This window comes from Thalassophryne amazonica, chromosome 14, assembly GCF_902500255.1.
Source record: "Thalassophryne amazonica chromosome 14, fThaAma1.1, whole genome shotgun sequence".
In the NCBI taxonomy this organism is placed as follows: domain Eukaryota; kingdom Metazoa; phylum Chordata; class Actinopteri; order Batrachoidiformes; family Batrachoididae; genus Thalassophryne; species Thalassophryne amazonica.
Window position 1 is genome coordinate 71,191,543 of NC_047116.1, and position 22,942 is coordinate 71,214,484.

Below are 22,942 nucleotides of genomic sequence, written 5' to 3' on the forward strand. Positions count from 1 at the left end.
CCAGTGCCTTTACCTGACATGCAGCCCCATATCATCAATGACTGTGGAAATTTACATGTTCTCTTCAGGCAGTCATCTTTATAAATCTCATTGGAACGGCACCAAACAAAAGTTCCAGCATCATCACCTTGCCCAATGCAGATTCGAGATTCATCACTGAATATGACTTTCATCCAGTCATCCACAGTCCACGATTGCTTTTCCTTAGCCCATTGTAACCTTGTTTTTTTCTGTTTAGGTGTTAATGATGGCTTTCGTTTAGCTTTTCTGTATGTAAATCCCATTTCCTTTAGGCGGTTTCTTACAGTTCGGTCACAGACGTTAACTCGTTTCCTCCCATTCGTTCCTCATTTGTTTTGTTGTGTATTTTCGATTTTTGAGACATATTGCTTTAAGTTTTCTGTCTTGACGCTTTGATGTCTTCCTTGGTCTACCAGTATGTTTGCCTTTAACAACCTTCCCATGTTGTTTGTATTTGGTCCAGAGTTTAGACACAGCTGACTGTGAACAACCAACATCTTTTGTAACATTGCGTGATGATTTACCCTCTTTTAAGAGTTTGATAATCCTCTCCTTTGTTTCAATGATGTTGCTTCCTTCCTACGGAAGTATGAACATGTTACCAATCAGCTGGCTTGCATTGTGAGGTGCTTCTTGGATTTGGACTTCCTGAAGGTGATGTACTGTACTGGTGCTCTCCTTGAACTCTATCTGGTGGAACCAAAGCTGTCTCTGACTACATCAGCTGAAACAACCTGCAGCAAACCAGACAAGGCCCCTATACCAGATCAGATCTGCGGGCGCCTCCTTAAAACCTGCAGTGGTCAGCTGGCCGGTGTCCTCTGCACACTGTTCAATCGCTCCTTGGCTGAACATTCCATCCCCTCCCTCTGGAAGTCTTCCATCATTTGTCCAGTGGCAAAGAAGAGCAACCCCACTATCAGCAATGACTATCGGCCTGTAGCACTGACGTCACTGGTCATGAAGAGCTTTGAGAGGCTCGTCATGGCCCAGCTGCAGGTCGATGTTGGTGTGCATTCTGACCCACTCCAGTTTGCATACCGGCCACATAGGGGGGTGGATGACGCAGTGCTGACCCTGTTGCATGGTGCCATCACTCACCTGGAAAAGCCCAAGTCCCATGTCAGTCTAGTCTTTGTGGACTTCTCAAGTGCATTTAACACCCTGCAACCACATCTCATGGGATGTAAGCTGCTCAAGATGAACACCAACCCTCACCTCATCCTTTGGGAACTCTCCTTCCTCTCAAGGAGGGAACAGAGGGTCAGGGTAAATGGTCATCTCAGCTCGATCAGGACAATATCCACAGGTTCACCCCAGGGCTCAGTCATCTCTCCACTTCTCTTCACTCTGTACACTAATGACTGCAGGAGCACTACGCCCGGAATAACATATATCAAATATTCTGATGACACTGTTATCATGGACTCCACTAATACAGATGGACTTCTACAGGCTGAACTGGACATTTTTTCACTGTGGTGCAGAGATAATTGTTTGGATTTAAATGTATCCAAGACCAAGGAAATGGTTGTCCTTTTCCATCATGGACACTCCACCACTCCCACACTTACAGTTAACAATGAAGCAATAGAAAAGGTCCACTCATACAAATATGTAGGTACAATAATTGATAACAAACTCACATTTCAACTCAACACAGAACAAATCTTCTCGAAATGTCAACAGCGCCTTTTTTTTCTTCGTAAACTTCGTAAATTACAGGTTCACCACTCAATTCTTGCAGTTTTTTATAAATGCTTCATAGAATCCATCCTCACGTTCAATATCACAGCCTGGTTTGGTTCACTCAGTCTCACCCATCGTAACACTCTCAATAAAGTCATCAATATCAGCAGCAAAATCATTGGACAGCAGCTGGACTCACTCACCTCCATCTATAACCACATAGTTATGAGGAAAGCCACACAGATCTCCACAGACCTCACTCACACTCTGCACCAGAACTACACCTTCTTACCATCAGGTCGCAGGTTTAGGTCCCTGCCTCTTAGGACTAAGAGGGCCACCTTCAGTTTCTTGCCCACCTCGATCCGCCTGCTGAACAGCAGCTAATGTGACTAGTTCTCTAAGCAGGCTGTGCTTGGCTTTTACTGGCTTTTGTAATTATAAGTGTTGATGAAGTGTTGATTTTTATGGAATTTTATCATGTATGAAATGTGTGTTTCTGCTCGTGCTGACGCTTTGTCTGCAAATGAAGTTCCTAATGGATAAATAAAGTTATTTTGATTTGATTTGATTTGATTTGAAGATCATCCCAGCATTCCAGCAGCTGTACCAGGAGCTGACAGATGTAGACCCAGCAACACTGCTGCAGGTAGATGAACCAGGATTCATTCAGGCCTCTTCTATGGCCTGAATGAGGGGCACCTGAGCCTGGGACCGGAGATCATAAACCTTCCACCGCCATGCCAAGAAAAACTCTTCAATGGGGATTACAAATGGAGAATATGGTGGAAGTGTTGTGGCAACCAGGAACTGAAGGCAGACCCAAATGCAAAATGAGGCAGGCAGGAGTGGAGTAAAACAATGGTAACAATTTATTGTAAAAATGTGCAAGGAGATAGAGGAGCCAGAGTGGAGTCCAGAGAATCGGAGCCACCGGGAAGAAGATTCCAGGTGCAGATGGCCAGGTGGGCCAGCGGAGCAGGGTGGCAGCTGCATACTGCGAAAAAAAAAAAGTACAAATGAGGAGGCAGACACAAGCGCCAGGAGTGAACTTAGAAAAAAACGACACAGAATCTGAAAACACATAGGAGGCCAGGTTACCGCTTCCAGGGATGTAAAGATCTGGCCATGTCCTTCAGTTAAGCCCAGGCTTATATAGGACGCTTATATAGGTGTGATACTGCTGCAGGTGTCACTAATCAGTTCCACTGACAGGAAGACACAGAAGGGAGGGGGAGAGACCAGTTCTTCAGATCACAACAGGACCCCCCTTCAACTGAAGCCCCCAGGTGACCCACCCAACCTGCCAGGATGGGCGCGATGAATAGCCCGAATGAGCGCCAGGTCAAGGATAAGAGCTTGAGGAGCTCAGAAGAGCTTGAGGAGCCCAGAAGTGCTTGAGGAGACTCAGGAGCACCTGAAGAGCCTCAGGAGTGCTCCACAAGCAAATAACCCTCCTAGTCCAGCAGCTACTGAAGGCCCTGATGGCGTACATCCAGAAGGGGCTGCACAGTCCAGGTGGGATGGCCATCCACAACCCGGGCGGGATGAGGGAGCCCGGCCGGAGAGCAGAGAGGACTAGATCTGATGGGTCTCAGGTGGGAAACATGAAAAACCAGATGGATCTGAAGAGACATTGGGAGATGAAGGTGGGCTGCCACAGGGTTCACCATCCAGTCCATGACAAAGGGACCAAGGAAACGAGGAGCCAGTTTCCAGGACATTGCCTGCAGTGGGATATTAGCGACCGAAAGCCACACCTCCTCCATGGGATAGTAGAGCGGGGCCGGGAATCCAATGGCGGGCTGCATGGCGACAAGCTCGGTCTACAAGCTCCAGGCCCTGCGGCAATGCCTGAGATGCTCCTGGATGGATAAGACAGCCAGCTCCTTCTCTTGCTCTGGGGAAAGTGGCGATCGCTACCCAGGTGAGCATTCAAATGGCATTAGTCCTGGCTCTGCATAGCTGCGAGTTATGGGCATACTTGATCCATGGCAGGTGGTCATACCAAGCCAGTCCAGTAATGAAATATATACTGATGTGTGACCAAGGATGATGAGGAACCAGAAGAGGACAAAGGAGACCAGAAGGAGGCTGATGGGATGACTTTCCTCTGGCACAAACAGAACATGAGGACACAAAAGCTTTGCAGTCTGCAGCCATGGTAGGCCACAAAAATACCGCTTGATATTGTCCAAAGTTTGTGTGATTACGGGATGACAGGTGAGTTTAGTAGAGTGACAGAACCGCAGTACCTGGGAAACAAGGTGGGTGGAACAAAGAGCCATCCAGGGGGTCCCCTACATTGGTCCAGGTGTTGTTTCTGGGCCTCCAAGATTTGTTGTTTGATATCCCAGGTGAGGGTGCCCACGATAATGGATGGTGGGAATATGTGTTCTGGGGGTTCAAGATTTGTATCCACGCAAACTGTTTGGAGAGAGCATCCAGTTTGGTGTTTTTGGAGCCTGGTCTGTAAGTGAGAGAAAGCTGAAAATGGCCAAAAAAAAAAAAAAAAAAGGCCCACTTGGCCTGGCGGGCATTGAGTCGCTTAGCATTTTGAATATAGGTGGGGTTCTTGTGATCTGTCCAGACTACAAATGGCACAGTGGACCCCTCTAACCAGTGGCACCACTCCTCCAAAGCCTCCTTTGGAGCTAAGAGTTCCCGGTTGCCCATGTCATAATTGACCTCAGCTGGGGACAGGCGGCGTGAAAAGAACTCACACAGATGAAAGCAATTATCAACCCCGTTCTGTGAAAGTAATGCCCCGATCCCGCTATCGGAGGCAGCGACCTGCACGATGAACTGGTGGCTAGGGTCTGGCTGTACGAGAATAGATGCTGTGGTGAATAGGTGTTTAAGGTGGGAAAAAGCCTCGGCCACGGCAAGTGTCTGTTGAAAAGGGATCTTAAGAGATGTAAGGGCTGCGAGGGAGGCTGCAACCTGACTGTAGTTGCGGATAAATTTTTGGTAGAAATTAGCGAATCCAAAGAAACGTTGAAGTTGTTTTCTGTTACTAGGGGTAGGCCAATCGACCACAGCCCGGATCTTGTCTGGGTTGGGACCAATCTGTCCCTCAGAGATAATAAAACCAAGGAAGGACACCAAGGAGAGGTGGAATGCACACTTCTCGGCCTTAGCAAACAGCCAGTTCTCCCACAGTCGCTGGAGGACTTGGGGAACATGTGTCTGGTGTTCAGAGAAACTCTTGGGAAAAATCAGAATATTGTCTAAGTAGACCACCATGAACTGATCAAGGAAATCATGCAGTATGCCATTTACTAAGGCCTGAAAAGTAGCAGGAGCATTGGTCAGTCTGAAGGGCATAACCAAGTATTCAAAATGACCCAGAGGAGTCTTAAAAGCCGTTTTCCACTCATCCCCCTCTCTCACACGGACAAGGTGGTAGGCGTTTCAGAGGTCCAGTTTGGAGAAAATGGAGCCTCTGTGAAAAGGTTCAAATGTGGAACTGAGGAGAGGGAGGGAATATTTGTTTTTGATGGCAATGTCATTAAGACCCTGGTAATCAACGCAAGGATGGAGGGTGCCATCCTTCTTACCAATAAAGAAGAAGCCGTCACCCACCGGAGAGGAGGAGGGAAGGATGATTGCAGCCTCTAGGGACTTCTGGATGTACTGTTCCATCGATTCGCGTTCCCGGGGTTGAGGTTTAACAACCTGCTAGAAGGCAAGGTGGAGTGGGAAGCAAATCAATGAAACAGTCATGGGGCCAATGAGAGGGTAAGGAACGGGCCCAGTCCTTGCTAAAGACTGGTGCAAGGTCATGATAAATCTGGCGGGGACTCCATGATAGAGGGGCCGGCAAAACAACTGACCGGAACTGCTGACCATAAACATTAAGAGTGACATGTCTCACTCCATTGGGAGCGGCAGTTATCCAATCAGGAGCAGGATTGTGAAGGCGCAACCACGGGTGACCTAGAACAATAAGAGTGGAGGACGTAATGACAAGAAATTGGATGTCTTCATGATGATTACCTAATATAACTAAATACAAGGGAGCAGTACTGTGAGTAATGGGCGTGAGTATCAGGCGTGGCACAAACTGTATGGACACAACTGCAAACTCACACGAATGATAGAGTTCAAAAAGGGGTCAAATCAGAGGCAAGACAAAATTTGAGGTCAAAAACAGGCAAAGTCAAAATACCCATAAGCTGGACAAAACTAGGCATGGGACGGAGGCTGGAAAGTGACACAAAGTCGACGATCTGGCAGGGGGCTGTGAGACTGTTAGGGCTTAAATAACTGGTGGTTTGATTAGTGAAACAAGATGCAGGTGTCAGTTCTGGAAGGGGGCATGACTAGTGAACAAAGATAAGCAAGGGGCAAGATAGTGAAGGCAGGAAAACAGTGGAGTGATGAAAGAGACAAAGACACGTGAACAGGTGCAAGAGTGGAGGTGGATGAAAACACAGAGCAAAAAGAGTAATAGTGAGAGACAAAGACACAAGGGCTGTTGCAGGAGCAGTCACATAAGAAGGGCAAAAACTGAGAACCAAGATAAATCAGAAACCAAGGACAGAATGCAGAACAACCATGAGAGGCAATAAACTAAGCATGAACATAAGAACTGAAAACACAAATGAGAAGAGCAAAATAAACTACTGAAAAACAGAGACTACACAAACCCGCTGACTACAGAATAATGCAATTAATAACAGATAACTGATAAACAGAAAAAGCAATAAATAACAAATGAAACATAATCAGATAAGAAGCACTGCAGATAAATAACAAAACCCTGTGACTAAAGTATAATATGAACAATGTGATAAACAGAATAAAACTGAAACTAAATCCACATAAGAAAAAGCAAACAATAATGAATAACACAGCAAAACAATATACATGGCAGGCACATGATACACCAAAAATAAATGAAACAAGACAAAACATAACTAAAGCATGACAAAGGCAACCAGATATTATATAAATAAAACACAGAAGATTCAGGACATAACCCATCATGGGCAGGAACATGACAGTGAGAGATGAATCATCTAATGCCTGAATCCCTGGAGGACTCAGAAGCTCCTCAAGGGGTATGTCAAGTCTATTAACAACTTTGGTACTGATAAAACTAGCTTCAGTTCCTGAGTCAAACAAGGCAGTGGAATAGTGACTCTGATTAACTCTGTAAGTTAATTGGGATTTGGGTCTTAGAAACAGATTCACCTGTGGCGCATTTTCCGCACACCAGCCACCCAGATGTGGCTGTTGAGTGCCCTTTTTTGGCTGTATGGGGCAGGCTAGACAGACGTGACCCTTAATCCCACAATATAAATATTACCAAGCCCATAAGCAGCGTGTTGTCTCCTCTGGAGAGAGTCGAGACCTACTGATCTGCATGGGGCAGTCAGTAGGGGGCTCCACAGAGCCAGAGTGGGCGGGCCCAGTGGAGAGAGAGGTGACCTGCGGAGCTGGAGAGAGGGAGGACCAAGAAGGCCGACTCCTCTGGGCTCATTGTCTGCCAACCCCCGCAACCAATTATCAAGATGGATACACAGCATGATTAAGTCATCCAGCCACCATCGGTCCTCCCTAGCTGCCAGCTCATCCTGGCAGCTAGGGAGCCTCTCAGACATACCATTAATAAATGTGGCCCGGAGGGCCGTGGTGTCCCAGCCAGCCTTCACTGCTAGTATGCGGAATTTGACTGAGTACTCCGCCACCCTCCGGTTCCCAAGGCGGATTTGGAGCAACCACTTGGATGCCGTGCGACCCCCAATAAGATGGTCAAAGATCTTACCTCCCTTCACACGCTATCATAAGATGCAAGGACCAAGGACTGGCCCTTCCACAGGGCCGTGATCCAAGCTAGTGCCTCCCCCCGGAGCAAATTGGTGAGCTAAGATACCTTGCGATGGTCTGTTTGAAATTTTGAGGGCTGTTGAGAAATACAATAGAACAGTGGAGTAAAAAGGAGGAACAAACAGTAAATTCCCCGGAAAAGGGTTCCGGATTGCACACCAGGGAGCCTGGGGATGAAACATTTGATGGATTTACTGTGGCTGTGGAGGGTGTGCCGCTAGGAGCAGGCATGGGAAGCAGTCGGGCTATCTGGTTTGTGAGAGTGGTGACTTGATTATTAAGCTGTGTTACCTCAGTAAGAAGCTTTTGGTTGTTGTCACATAGCTCTGCGATTTGCTGCTGGTGTTGGTTAATCATACCTCCCTGGGAGGAGAGCACTTGCTAAATACATCCTACCCCAGCTGAGGCTATTCTCTGCCTAGATCTTTCAGTTGTGGCAATCAGGAACTGAAGGCAGACTCAAATGCAAAATGAGGCAGGCAGGGATGGAGTAAAACAATGGTAACAATTTATTGTAAAAATGTGCAAGGAAATGGAGCAGCCAGAGTGGAGACCAGGGAGACGGAGCCACCGGGAAGAGGGTTCCAGGTACAGATGGCCAGGTGGGCCAGTGGAGCGGGGTGGCGGCTGCAGACTGCAAAGTGTTGTCAGAGAGACCTGATGGACATTATTAAAAATAGCATTGTCACCAATAATGCTGGCTTGAAGTTCTCTGAGCCTGATGGCATTATTGGCCAAAACCATGTCTATGATCACTCTCTCTTGTTCTGGTGTGAATATGGGCTCCCTTCTTGTCCACACTAAAACCTTAAAAATTAGCGCATTACTTTAAAACATATATCTGATATTTTCACTTTATAAAACTTCAGACGTGACGTTAACTTAAATAACTTGTCCGAAATTAGTTTGGTTAAAATTTGAACCATAAGTTAAAAATGTATGCCTCTGGATGACTTGGGTGATATTGCCCGCGTATCAGTATGGGGTTAAAAGAAATGAGGGTTTTTTTTGTGACCAGTTCTTCTTTGCTTGCAGAGGATAGAGCGGTTTCTAGAAGAAAGAGAGAACTACATATCTGCTACAAAACATTCAACAGGTAGGTGCTCAACTGATTTCAAATTTTATAAGTGTTTGTAGCTGTTCAGCTTTGTTTACCACGTTACCCGTCTAAAAATTATTGGACAAAAATTTATCGGAAGAGTTAAAGTTATCTGAAAAGATAATCCGATAATGAAAACATTAGCTTCGATAATTATCGGTTATCAGATTACCGGAACTGTGCCCACCACTGCTTATATCTGATTATGTTCACTTCACTTTACTGCACCTGCCTCATGTCTTTGTCTCTCACTTTGTTTCTTTGTGTTTTCATTCACTCACGCTCTTCGCACCTGTTCACGTATCTTTGTCTTTTCTTCACTCCACCTTGTGTTGTCCTCCCTCACTGTCTTGCACCATGCTTAATCTTTGTTCACTGGCCACGCCCCTTTCTAGATTGTTCCTCACGTGAACCTTGTTAACTCCTGTCTTAATTAAACACCTCCCAGCCACCACTTCCCTGCCAGTTTGTTGACGTTTGTACACATCCTAGCCCTTGTTTTTAGTCCTGTTTTGCCTAGCTGCATTTTTGAAATCTGCTCTGTGTTTTTGACTACGCCTTTTGCCTCATCCCTGAATACTGTGTTTGCTCGTGCCACTAACCCCTGCTTGATTATGACTGCATAGTTGCCTAGCCCTGTTTGTACCTTTGCTCCGCTGACTGACAACCTGTGTACCGAACCCGATCCTGAATTAAAGATGACGATTTCTTTTACACCTAAACCTGGTCTGGGAGTCTGCATAAAGGGTCCACCTTCTTCGGGTGCCTGGCACCCGCCCGGCTTATCAAACTGGCCATAACATGGACTCCGTGGGCTCCACCCCTGCCTTGGACTCTGTTGTGGTGAAACCAGACATTGAGGCGATAAAAGATTTTTTCTGACCTCTCATTTTTTTCATATGTTTTCATGACTGCTTCACTCCCAGAGAAAGGTTTGATTATCTAGAGCAAGCCTTGGAGTTGGTGGAATTGATGCCTGGCTTTTTGACATTTGATGATATATTTTGTGGAAAGAAACTACCTGATTGGATGAGGCACCCTGAGGCACACCTGCCATCCGAGTTTTCACCAGAGTCGGACTGGATAGACCTGAAAGAGGATTTTTCTTCTGAAACAGCAGGAAGCATTCCAGGACATGGTTACTCTTTTGTTCAAGATCCAAGACTTATTTTTTGAGTATCAGGACTGTTCCAGCCGGCAGAGAGTTATGTTGGCTCTCGATCATATTCTTCTATCCGAGCCTGAGCTGGTTATGGCTTTTCCTGAGCTAGATAATATTAAAGCGCAGTTCAAGCAGGGCAGGGTTCCTCCCTGCATTGAGGATCCCATAGACTATTTGTTTAAGTCTGATATCACCACAACCTGCAACGAAAAACCACACACACTCACCCTCTCTGATGCAGGAGCTGCTTTACCCAGGCACGAAGCAGCACAGATGCATCTTTCTTGCTCACCATTCCTGAAATGCAATCACTGAGGCTGGTCTCACCCCAGGTACCTCCAAAGCCTGCTCCATGGAGGAACCAGGTGGTGTCCAAAGTCACGCCTCCGGATCCAGTGGAGCTGCGCATCTCGGGTACAAGCACATCAGCATGTCTGCTCTGGGAAGCTCCGGTCCGGTACCTTGGAAATGACAAGTGCCTCCGCCTAAATCACAGGCACCTGCTTTGCCCAACTACTCTCGGGTGGCTAAACCTGCCTGTCCTGTGGGACAGAGTCATCACCGCTGCCAGTTGAGCCATCGGGAACATTGTCTTCACCACCGAAGAGTCCCACCGGGAGGACCTCAACTCACTTCCCTGCAGAGTTCACCTCCTCATCGGCAGCCCCAGCCAGTTCCACCTCAGCCAACACAGCGGTAACAATTCAGCAGTGCTACCCGGACCTGCGTCATCGACTTCATCAGCTGATTCAGCCTCCGAGCTCACCACAGTGGCATCATCTGCGATGTCACCCGAATCTTTTCTTTTTTCACATGGTTTTTGCTGATCTGTTTTCATGCCTGTACATCAGTTGGAAATCTGTTAAAAGCGCTTCTTCTGACGCTGAGATGGTTTTCTTGTGAATCGGTTGGTAATCTGTTACAAGCGCAACGTCAGAGCTTGAGATGGTTTTCTTATGCATGTTTTTTTAACTGAAAGATTACCATGTGTTTAATGATGAACTACAAAATTATTTCATTCTTCGGTTCCTCCGCAGGGATAGATTGTCATTTAATTGGATTTAACTTCACCCATATAGCTGCAGAGTCCTCTTATTGGTTCCAAAATTGTTCCGATCATATTTTGAATTTCTTTAGAGGAATCTGTTATTTTTCACATTTTTTGAGGAAGAAGGTTTCCTGGAGTAGCTCATTCTCTGGTGAGATTGCTCTTCTTTGGCGGTGTTCTGCGTCAAGTAAGTGGGTATGGAGTTTTTTACGTTTTTGGGTTATGCACCTGTGTGCCTCATATAAGCTCTTCTTTTCTGGTCACCATAGCACTCTAGTTGAATTATCAAACCTTTTCTGCGTTCATTAAATCACCCATACTTGTTCAAATGGTTGGAAATCTGGAAATGGGATTGGGAGACAATGTGCCGTTTTCTTTATCATTGGGTATTTGGGATGGTTTGGGTGCTCAACTTATTATGTTTTTGGACTGAGCACCTTACTGCCTCATTTATGCTCTCTCTTGATGTTCTCCGTAATGCCCTAGTTGAATCAGTTAAGCCTCTGCTGATTACATTAAGTCTCTGGTTTCCATCCTTGTGCGAATGCTTTGGTGTCTGGAATTGGAATTTGGGTACTAACTGGGTATTTAGTATGATCTGGGTTCTGTTCCTTTTTCGGCTGCGATAGTTTCTCCATTTGATGGGCTCCGCCCTTGAGCGTTTGGTTCTCTTCCTATGTGGTTCCAAGTGTTTCAGCCTAAAACCTATTCCTCAATGTTCCTCTGACTCCGCCTTGAAGGCCATTGTCCCCAAGAGTCAGTTCCCTGATTCAGTCGAGGTCTGTGGTAAGCCTCATGGTCCCCCTCCTGATCTAACCTTAAGCCGGTCCTCCAACATGTTCCTGCACCAGGTTCTGTTCAGAGTCCTTCCTCCTATTAATCCTTTGCATCCTGTTTTCACCCGTGGTTCTCAGTGCCTAGGTTTGGACACAAGGTCAGTCACCCATGGGGTCTCCTGCCGTATAAGCCTCTTTTGTGTTACCCTGGTCTCTGTTTGATTATGACTGCATATTTGCCTAGCCCTGTTTGTACCTTTGATCCGCTGACTGACAACCAGTGTACCAAACCTGAGCCTGAATTAAAGATGACAACTTCTTTTACACCTAAGCCTGGTCTGGGAGTCTGCATAGAGGGTCCACCCTCTTTGGGTGCCTGGCACCCGCCTGGCTTGTCAGTTATGAGTCCAGGTTTTTATGATTGTTCTTCACTTCTGGAAAGTTTCATGGAAATCGGTGATGGTCATCCAGCCAACTTCTCTTTTTCTGCATGATTTTCTCTGAGACAGCTCATTAATAGTTCCTCACTGTCGCCATTCAGAATGTGCATATGAACCTGCCTGACATGTAACTGCTATTAATGAGCTGAACTGATAAGAAATCCACAGTGGTCCCAAACAAGTAGCTTTAACTATACATGCTGCAGCTTCTTCCGCTAAACTGTTGTCTTTCACTATCATAGTGACGCATATAATAATTGCATGTGCTTTGGTTGGGGCATAATTTCTAACAAAGCTGAGATAGTGTTCCCATGAATTACCAGGGTGCCATGTGCTCTTAAAAATCTCTGTTGTTTTCCAAATGGTGCCAGATATGTATATGGCACAATGCATAGAATCAATGTAAAACTTAAAAACCTTTTGCCAGGCAATACTCTTTGATTAATTACACTTTCATTTCTGCACGTTGTGCTGAACTAGGCTGAGGCGGTTTCACAGCCTGTACTCCAGCAATGTTGTCATCAGGATAATATTGCATGCTCACATATCCAGCATGGTTTCCTGCTGCATCCCTAAAACAGGAACCACCTACAAACGGTGTAAGTTGTATGGTTATGGGCTTGTACTTGTCATGGTCTCAACAACACATCAGTTGACTGGACAAAATTATGTGGTGACCTTTCTATAGGTGTCACCATTCACATGGCTGGATTAATTATGCGACATCGCTGAATTGTAAGTTCTGGGGCTACAAGGGCTACCTCTTAACCATTCTTCCTCGCGTATGTTATCACAAATCTAGGTCTAATGTTCAGAACATGTGGCTGGTGAGATGCGTACAAATGGTTGGATGCCCCACTGTGATAGCCGACGCTTTCTGGAAGGCAAAAGCTGTGGCTGATTCCCTGATAACAGGGAATTAGTCCCGTCACAAGGTTCTCCAAATTGGTGCTATAATATGCTCCCTTGGGAGCGTCTTGCGTCAAAACCGCTCACACATGTCCTGCTTTCTCTGTAACATATAAATGAAACACTTTAACATAGTTAGAAACATTCAGTGCACGTGTCATTTGCGTATCATTTTTTAAGACGCGAAAGGCGTTTTCAGCTTTGGCAGTCCACTGCAACTCACCTGAACCATTAGTTTGACTTGTGGCTCGAATTAGACCGTGTAAGGAGCCATTATAATTGCATCATCACAGATCTATGGTCGGCCAAATCCAACCATCCTCAAGAACATTTGTCCAACTGTATGTTGTTTGGGAGCTTTTGATGTTGCCTCAATTTGTGAGGGAGCAACAGCTCATTTATTACCACACAGCTGCCTGCCCAAGTATTCAACCTGTGACTGACAGAACTGCATGTAATTCATCTTTGCTCACCTTACGTCCCCACGTTGCCAAGGCTAACAGGACCCGTCCGCACGTCTTTCATTAAAAAAATCTCCTTTAACAGTGGAATATCCGGATAAAATGCTGAAACCGACTTCTTCTGAAACTTCTCTGTTCTCTCACGACGTCCTGGATCAATAGAGCCTGAAATGTGGAGGTTTTCAGCTTGAACAGGCTGACGACGGCGGCTGAGAGCGCTGAGCGATGTCTCGCACCGTGGGAAGTCCTTAAAGCGACAGAATCACCTCAAAATCTCTCATCAGCCGTTAAAATTTTCACTGAAAACCATCTTAATTTTTCGAACCGTGTCCACTTCGATGTGTCTCACAGGTTTAGAAAAAATTTTGATCAAACAACGCGCCAGTCTCTCAGCAACTTCTCAGACAAAGGAATTCCGACGAGGGGCTGGACGACTCCTCCCACAAGGAGTGCTCACAGGCGAATGACGTCACCAACAGGCGTGGAAAAACTCACGCATGCGCACGAGGGTTCAAGCATGTCTGACGTAAAAACATATGAATGAAATCCATATAGTTTTTGAAAAAATAAAAAGGACCGTTACTTTATTGACAGCCCTCGTATACTGCTGTCTTAAGTAGGTGAATGCACATTGATACTGAGAATCTGGATGTAGTGGCACAGTAAAAATTGCTAAGCATAAGTCGATGGCTGTATACCAGCAGGCGTCAGGACGGCCATTCGAAAACAATGTGTGTGGATCTGGGATCACTGGGGTCACAGCGTCCACTATAGAATTGATTACTCATCTTCTGAATTTGGTATTTTGGGTTAAAAGTTGGTGCATTACAAGAAATTTTCCATCTTAACACACCTGCCGCTACCAAGCCCACTATTTGATGAGCTTTCAGTGAATATTACCTGTTGTACGGCAACACCAGCCCGTTTGTACTTTGATATAAGTCAGCTGGGCTGACCTAACTAATCCTGCATCTGTTTGTGCAGCCCAGTCTCAGGTTTTTTTTTTTGTTTGTTTGTTTGTTTGTTTGTTTGTTTTTATGCTCCCGTCATGAAATGAGTCAAATTTTCATGACTGGGTTTTTTTTTTTAACTCACTATTACTAACCCTACTACTACCCCCAACCCTAACCATAACCACCCACCCCCCCAGCTTCACTTTTAATTTTGTGTCGTCATCACAGAATGAATTAGAATGAATTTGTGCTGCCGTGACGAAAATGAGGCACTTTTCGTCACAATATCACAAACCAATAGATTAATCTATATTTTGTGCTGCTGAATCACGACTTGCCTTGAGAACAGATTGGTTTGTGTTGTGACCTAACTCATGTGGTATCTGTTGTTAATTTTCTCTTTTTCTATTGTGAGTTCTTCTAACAAGATCAGTTAAGTAGGGGGTTTGTAATTTAGTTTTCCTATTCCCTCATCATATGTTTTCAATAATATATTCAAATGTTGTCCATCAGGGGAGGTGCTGTCAGTTCAGCTGTGAGTTCAGAGTAAATAGCCATGTTCACAATGTTGTTCTTGATCATGGGCCCCAAGTCTCTTTTGTCCATTTGTCACATGTGACATAGTAGGAGGAGTCAGGCACTTGACATCAGTAGTGTAAGTCTGGGTGACAGAGGTTTTGTTACACCACGTTGGGGAAAGTGTAGTGACACGGACCCACAACAGGGGGCGCAAATGAACGGTCAATAGATGAGCCAAAAGGTAACAATTTAATGTTGTGAATGTGCACAACGATTATACAGACAATCACAGAATCTGATAGCAGTCAATACACCAAGGTGACGTGTGGGCAGGCTCGAGGATAGAAGACGTCTGTCCTGAGAAGAGCCGAGACCACACGATTTCCACCGCCACAGAACCTGGTGAATACTGGAGCCGCCAAGTCCTGAATTCTCAGGTGATCACTGTCCCCGACTGTCGGATCTGGTACTGCTGGCGAGGAGCACAAACAGTGAGATGTGGGTGTGTGCACAATCAATCAATCAACTTTTTTTTTATATAGCGCCAAATCACAACAAACAGTTGCCCCAAGGCGCTTCGTGCACCATGGGGCAACTGCACACCCAGTAACAAAAGCAGTCAGAAGGTGGAAAGTCACCTCCACCTCTAATCACACACTCGTGCAGCTCCTGTTACACCACTTATCTGGTTTGGGTGTGAAGCGAAGCCGTCGCTGTTCACACCAAACGCCAATCCAGCAGATAAGGCACACCACAGGAAAGCGGCTGCAAAAAGAGTTCAGACTATGACAGTTTTAGATACAGCAGAGAATATTACCTTCACAGGTAGATGATATCTCGGCAACGAGGTGGAGATGACGGTCTTTATGGAGTGAGATGATGTAGTGTAGATGGGTGACAGCTGTCAAGAGATAATGAGTGACAGCTGTCACCCCCGGCTGTGTCCGTGGCGGCAGCGCCCTCTCGTGCCTGAAGCCCGCACTTCAGGCAGGGCGCCCTCTGGTGGTGGACCAGCAGTACCTCCTCTTCTGGCGGCCCACACAACACCACAGTAAACATCTTTCCAACATGGTCCATAGTCCATGCATGGTTGTATTTTATGAGAGTGCAGTGCAGCAGTGACAGAGAATCATGCACAGGAGGCAGCTCCCACAGGATCTAAACTCTCCACGCGTTCCATTGATGCACAAAATCCAAGCCAGTTGGCCACCACATCCAAGACACTGCAGCTTGAACACATGTAGCTGACTCTCCACCGTCTTTCAGTTCCAGTAATGCCACCATCTTCAGGATGTGTTCTTTCCTACAGTTCAGTTCAAGGCCTTTGTGGGTGCAGGCAATGGTAGCCTTCAGTTGGTATGTTATTACAGGCCACTGTAGTGCTGGTTCTGGGGCTGGTGTCCTGTCCGACCCTGCCGCATGGTTGCCGTTGTTGGCTGCATCATTCTCTGGACTCCTCCTTCAGTTTTTTCTTTTTACCACTGCAGGCCTAGTTATTAACAGTTTCTGCTGAGGGCACAGAGGGTGCTGTCCTGCAAGTTCTGGTGTCATGTGAGCTGGGGCTGGTCATGCGAGTGGAGGGTGTGACCTGCTGTTCATTTTATTAGTTTAGTATCACACACGTCTGGCTGCATTTCTCAAACCACATCAGCACCTCTGTACTTCGTGTTTTTAGTACTACTATTATTTCCTACTATTAATCATTTATTAGTTAGTTATAATTTTGGTATTCTGTGATGATTGTATGTCAGTGTTTCAGTCCTGGCTTCAGCTGAGGTTTTGGTGGGATTTTTCTTTTATCATTTTACCAGTCTCCCATTGTTCTCACTGGGGAATGGTTGTCACCCAAATGAGGAACTATGACTCCTTTAATCTGACCTGCCTTCCAGGACCCCAAAACCTAACACAAAGGGAACTTTATTAGAGTTATCAGATTTGTGCCCAGAGCCTCTGATTTTACTATCAAAGTGCTGAGATTTCACAAATCTTATACAGGTTTCTCCCATGGTAGTAAAGGAAATTTCTATTTAGTCTGAGCTAGATTTTAATTTCTGTAATATGCCACAGTTTTAATTTTTTTTCAATTTAATTTCATCCATCCATCCATCCATTTTCTTCCACTTATCCTAGGTCGGGTCGCAGGGGCAGCAGCTCAAGCAAAGCCGCCCAGACCTCCCGATCCACACACACCTCCCCCAGCTCCTCCGGGGGAACCCCAAGGCGTTCCCAAGCCAGCTGAGAGACATAATCCCTCCAGCGTGATCTGGGTCTTCCACGGGCCTCCTCCCGATGGGACGTGCCCGGAACACCTCTCCAGCGAGACATCCAGGGGGCATCCGGAAAAGATGCCCGAGCCACCTCAGCTGGCTCCTTTCGATGTGGAGGAGCAGCGGCTCGACTCCGAGCTCCTCCTGAGTGACAGAGCTCATCACCCCATCTCTAAGGGAGTGCCCAGCCACCCTGCGGAGGAAACTCATCTCCGACACTTGTACTCGTGATCTTGTCCTTTCGGTCATGAGCCAAATCTCATGACCATAGGTGAGGGTCGGAACGTAGATCGATCAGTAAATCGAGAGCTTTGCCCCTCTACTCAGCTCTCTCTTCACCACGACGGTCCGATACAGCGACCGCATCACTGCAGACGCTGCACCGATCTGTCTATCGATCTCACGCTCCATCTGTCCCTCACTCGTGAACAAGACCCCAAGATACTTAAACTCCTCCACCTGAGGCAAGGACACCCCACCGACCTGAAGAGGGTAAGGCACCTTTTTCCGGTCGAGAACCATGGCCTCAGATTTGGAGCTGCTGATCTTTATCCTGGATGCTTCACACTCGGCTGCAAACCGCCCCAGTGCACGCTGAAGGTCGTTGTTTGACGAAGCCAACAGGACCACATCATCCGCAAACAGTAGAGATGAGATTCTGTGGTTCCCAAACCGGACCCCCTCTACACCCTGGATGTGCCTAGAAATTCTGTCCATAAAGGTAATGAACAGAACCGGTGACAAAGGGCAGCCCTGGCGGAGGCCAACGTGCACTGGAAACAGGTTTACTTAGTACCGGCAATGCGAACCAAGCTCCTGCTGCGGTCGTACAGGGACAGGATAGCCCTTAGCAAAGGACTGCGGACCCTGTACTCCCGGAGCAGCCCCTACAGGGCGCCTCGAGGGACATGGTCAAACGCCTTCTCCAGATCCACAAAACACATGTGGACTGGTTGGGAGAACTCCCATGAACCCTCAAGCACCCGACGGAGGGTGTAGAGCTGGTCCAGTGTGCCGCGACCAGGACGAAAACCACACTGCTCCTCCTGAATCCGAGGTTCGACTATCGGTCGAATTCTCCTCTCCAGCACCCTGGAATAGACCTTCATTTCAGTTTAATTTCATTTATATAGTGCCAAATCACAACAGAGTTGCCTCAAGGCGCTTCACACAAGTAAGGTCTAACCTTACCAACACCCAGAACAGCAGTGGTAAGGAAAAATTCCCTCTGAGGAAGAAACCTCAAGCAGACCAGACTCAAAGGGGTGATCCTCTGCTTGGGCCATGTTGCAGACACAAATTACAGAACAATTCACAAAACAAATATACAGGAAATGTGTTAGTGCACAGGACAGGAGGGTTGCCAGCACAAATACAACTCCTATCTCTGGATGGAGCTGCACCTTAAACAGAGAGAAAAAACAGAATCAGGCATTAGAAAGACAAGAAATACTGTATAATTTGCCAGCATTAAACAACAAGAAAACAGAAGAAATACTAAGGTGATCGCCGGCCACTAGCCCTAAGCTTCACTAAAAGACCCAGAGTAAGTTGAGGCCGCGGCATGCTCCGTTTCCTAATAAAATGAATTAAAAGCGTAAAAAGCGTAAAACAAAACTATACCAGTATGCCAGCCATACGAAAGGGAAAATAAGTGAGTCTTAAGTCTGGACTTGAAGTTTCCATAGAATCTGACTGTTTAATTGACGTAGGGAGATCCTTCCACAGAACAGGGGCACGATAAGAGAAAGCTCTGTGACCTGCAGACTTCTTATTCACCCGAGGGACACAAAGTAGTCCTGCACCCTGAGAACGCAAAGCCCGGGCCGGTACGTAAGGTTTAATTAGGTCAGGTAGGTAGGGAGGTGCCAGACCATGAACAATTTTATAGACTAGTAACAGAACCTTAAAATCTGATCTCAGTGGGACAGTGAGATCAGATTTTAAGGTAAATTCATCTCTAATTATGTTTGCCAATGTTCTTTGCCTTTCTTATCAATATATGCTTGTTCCAGTCAAACGTGACTGACTTCCAATATGGTCAAGGCGTTAATATTTCATTATCACTATCTAAATTTATTTCACCAATTTGTTGTTATTGCTTTGTTACTATTAACATTTTATTATTTGTTTGTTGAAAGATATTTTTTTCATTTACAGTCCAATCCTCAATATTTCTACTTACTTTACTGTGTACTGTGTGTTTGCATGTGTGCCTTGGCTTTTCAACTTTCCTCTCTTCTCGGGTGGATGTGAGTGTGTGTATGTGGTGTATATGTGCAATAAGTGTTGATGTGTGTGTGTGTGTGTGTGTGTGTGTGTGTGTGTGTGTGTGTGTGTGTGTGTGTGTGTGTGTGTGTGTGTGTGTGTGTGTGTGTGTGTGTGTGTGTGTGTGTGTGCAGGGGGATTTCACAGCTGTGGCCTTCCCCCTTCGTTTCTCCTTATCTGCCTGGGAGCTTCCAGCTTATTTATGACTTTTTCACCAGCTGACACAGCCATGTATGTTTGTGTGAATACACGTTTATGTATGTTTACGCACTAAGCTCGTGTCTGCTCTGGGAAGCTGGTCTTTCACACACCTCCTGTCCAACACACTGCCTTGAATGACCCTTTGTTTTACTAAGCGCACGTGTGGACGCATACATGTATCTTTTTTTTTCTTCTTTTTCTCCCTCTGCTGTGTACACACCAGACAGTGGGACTGTTAGCTTTCTCTGCACTTCCAAACAATTCTGCTATTTTCTTCCTCCCTGCCGCTGCTCTGGAATTATACGAATAAAAATTCTAACACTGAGGTCATATACAGTCGTTTTCTGGTAGTACACGCACGCACAAAGCGCCAACCAGGTTGCGTGTGTGTGCGCGTTTGCGGGGGACAGTGACTCTCCCGAGACATAATTTGATTGTGCTAACTGACGCTGCTTGTAAGACACACACACGCGCACACACACACACACACACAAAACAAATCCACTGTGCTGTCTGGAGGCTGTTAGCAGGAAGACAGAAAGAAAAGCTGGACTCGTTTCTGACGTGATTTTTTTCGCTGCACTGAGGACGTACACAGTCAACCGAGCCGGTTGCGTGTGTGAGCGCGTTTGGGGGGCAACGACACGATGATTTGATTGCGCTAACTGACGCTGCTACACACACACACACACACACACACAAAATCCACTCCGCTGTAAGCCGTCTGGATGCATGAAGACCTGTTCACATGAAACGCTGATGTGATTTTTGGCTGGACTAGGGAACTACACAAAGTCTTTTTTTTTTTTTATAGAAGTCCGAAGTCAGTGCACAGCATCACTGGGCTACACGTCACAGTGGAACACCAAAATGTAAGTCCCTTTTCTCTTGTTTATAAACAAACTGTTCATATTGGGAAAGTGTAGGGACACGGACCCACAACAGGGGGAGTAAATGAATGGACAATGGAATAAGCCAAAATACAACAATTTAATGTTGTGAATGTGCACAACAGAAAAACAGACAAACACAATTTAGAATAGCAGTCAATAATACAAGGTGACGTGTGGGCAGGCTCGAGGATAGAAGACACCTGTCCAGAGAAGAGCCGGATCCCACACGCTTTCCACTGCCAGCGGATCTGGAGCACACCGGAGCCACCAAGCGCTGAGTCCCCAGGTGGCCACTGCCTCCGACTGTCAGATCTGGTACTGCTGGCAGGAAGAACAGACAGGTGATGGTGGGTGCATGAACACCCAGCAAACAGTCAGTACAAGGGTGGGAAACACCTCCACCTCTTAATCACAATACTCCCGAAATAAATTCAGATCCTGATGTCACACTTCGTCTGCAAAGTTAGGGATTACACACACAGAAGTAAAGACGTTACTACTGTAATGTTTTTGCAGGCTGAGCAGTTTACCTGAGGGGTAGACGATTTCTCGGCAGGGAGGTGGAGTTGCTGCCCGGCTTTTATGGGATGTGGTGATTGATGATTGATGTGTGACAGCTGTCACTCCTGGCTGCTCCTGGGAGGTGGCAGCGCCCTCTTGTGCCCGAAGCCCGAACTTCAGGCAGGGCGCCCTCTGGTAATGGGCCAGCAGTACCTCCTCTTCAGCGGCCCACACAACAGGACCCCCCCCCCCCCCCCCAATGGGCGCCTCCTGGCACCCGGCCAGGTTTGTCCGGATGTCGGCGATAGAAATCGGCCAGGAGGGCCAGGTCCGGGATGAAGCTCCTCTTCACCCAGGAGCGTTCTTCGGGTCCATAACCCTCCCAGTCCACCAGATACTGGAATCCCTGGCCCTGTCGACGGACGTCCAGGAGCCTGCGCACAGTCCAAGCAGGCTCCCCATCGATGATCCGGACAGGAGGCGGCACCGGTCCGGGGGTGCAGAGGGAAGAGGTATGGTACGGCTTGATGCGGGAGACATGGAAGACTGGGTGAATCCGCAGTGAAGCTGAAGCTGCCAGCTCAGCTTCAGCCGGGCTGAGGACCTTGAGGATTGAGAATGGGCCAATGTAACGGTCTTTCAGTTTCTGGGATTCCACTTGTAATGGGATGTCCTTTGTTGACAGCCAAACCTCCTGCCCGGGCTGGTATGCAGGGGCCGGGGAACGCCGGCGGTCTGCATGGGCCTTGGCCCTCGTCCGAGCTTTGAGTAGGGCAGAGCGGGCAGTGCGCCACACCCGACGGCACCTCCTCAGATGGGCCTGGACCGAGGGCACCCCGACCTCTCCCTCCACAAGTGGAAACAATGGGGGCTGGTACCCCAAACATACTTCAAACGGGGAGAGGCCGGTGGCAGATGAAACTTGGCTGTTGTGAGTGTACTCGATCCAGGCCAGATGGTTGCTCCAGGCCATCGGATGCGCGGAGGTCACGCAGCGGAGGGCCTGCTCCAAATCCTGGTTTGCCCGCTTTGCCTGTCCGTTCGTCTGGGGATGGTACCCAGACGAGAGGCTTACGGTGGCCCCCAGTTCCCTACAGAAACTCCTCCAGACTTGCGAGGAGAACTGGGGACCACGGTCTGAGACGATGTCGGATGGAATCCCATGCAGACGTATGACATGGTGGACCAGGAGGTCTGTGGTCTCCTGGGCCATTGGGAGCTTCGGGAGGGCAACGAAGTGGGCCGCCTTGGAGAACCGGTCCACTATCATGAGGATGGTGGTCATGCCCTGGGATGGTGGGAGGCCCGTGACGAAGTCCAGGCCAATGTGGGACCAGGGGCGATGAGGCACAGGCAATGGATGGAGGAGTCCTTGTGTTTTTTGATGGTCTGCCTTGCCCCTGGCGCAGGTGGTACAGGCCTGGACATATTCCTAGACGTCAGCTTCCATGGACACCCACCAGAAGCACTGCCGGACCACTGCCACAGTTTTTCGCACCCCTGGATGACAGGAGAGCTTGGAACCGTCCAAGGACTGCAGCTCTGGCTTCTGGTGGGACATAAAGTCTGTTCTTTGGGCCGGCCCCCGGGTCCGGATTCCGTGCCAGGGCCTCCCGGACGGTCTTCTCCATGTCCGAGGTGAGGGTGGCCACGATAGTGGACTCGGGGATGATGGGAGCCGGTGGATCTGACAGCTCGGTTTTGACTTCCTCTTCATGGACCCGGGACAGGGCGTCAGATCACTGGTCCCGGGGCGGTAGGTGATCTGGAAGTCAAAACGCCCGAATAACAGTGACCAGCGGGCTTGCCTGGGGTTCAGACACCTGGCGGACCGGATGTACTCCAGGTTCCGATGGTCCGTGAAAACTGTAAATGGTACCGCAGCTCCCTCCAACAGGTG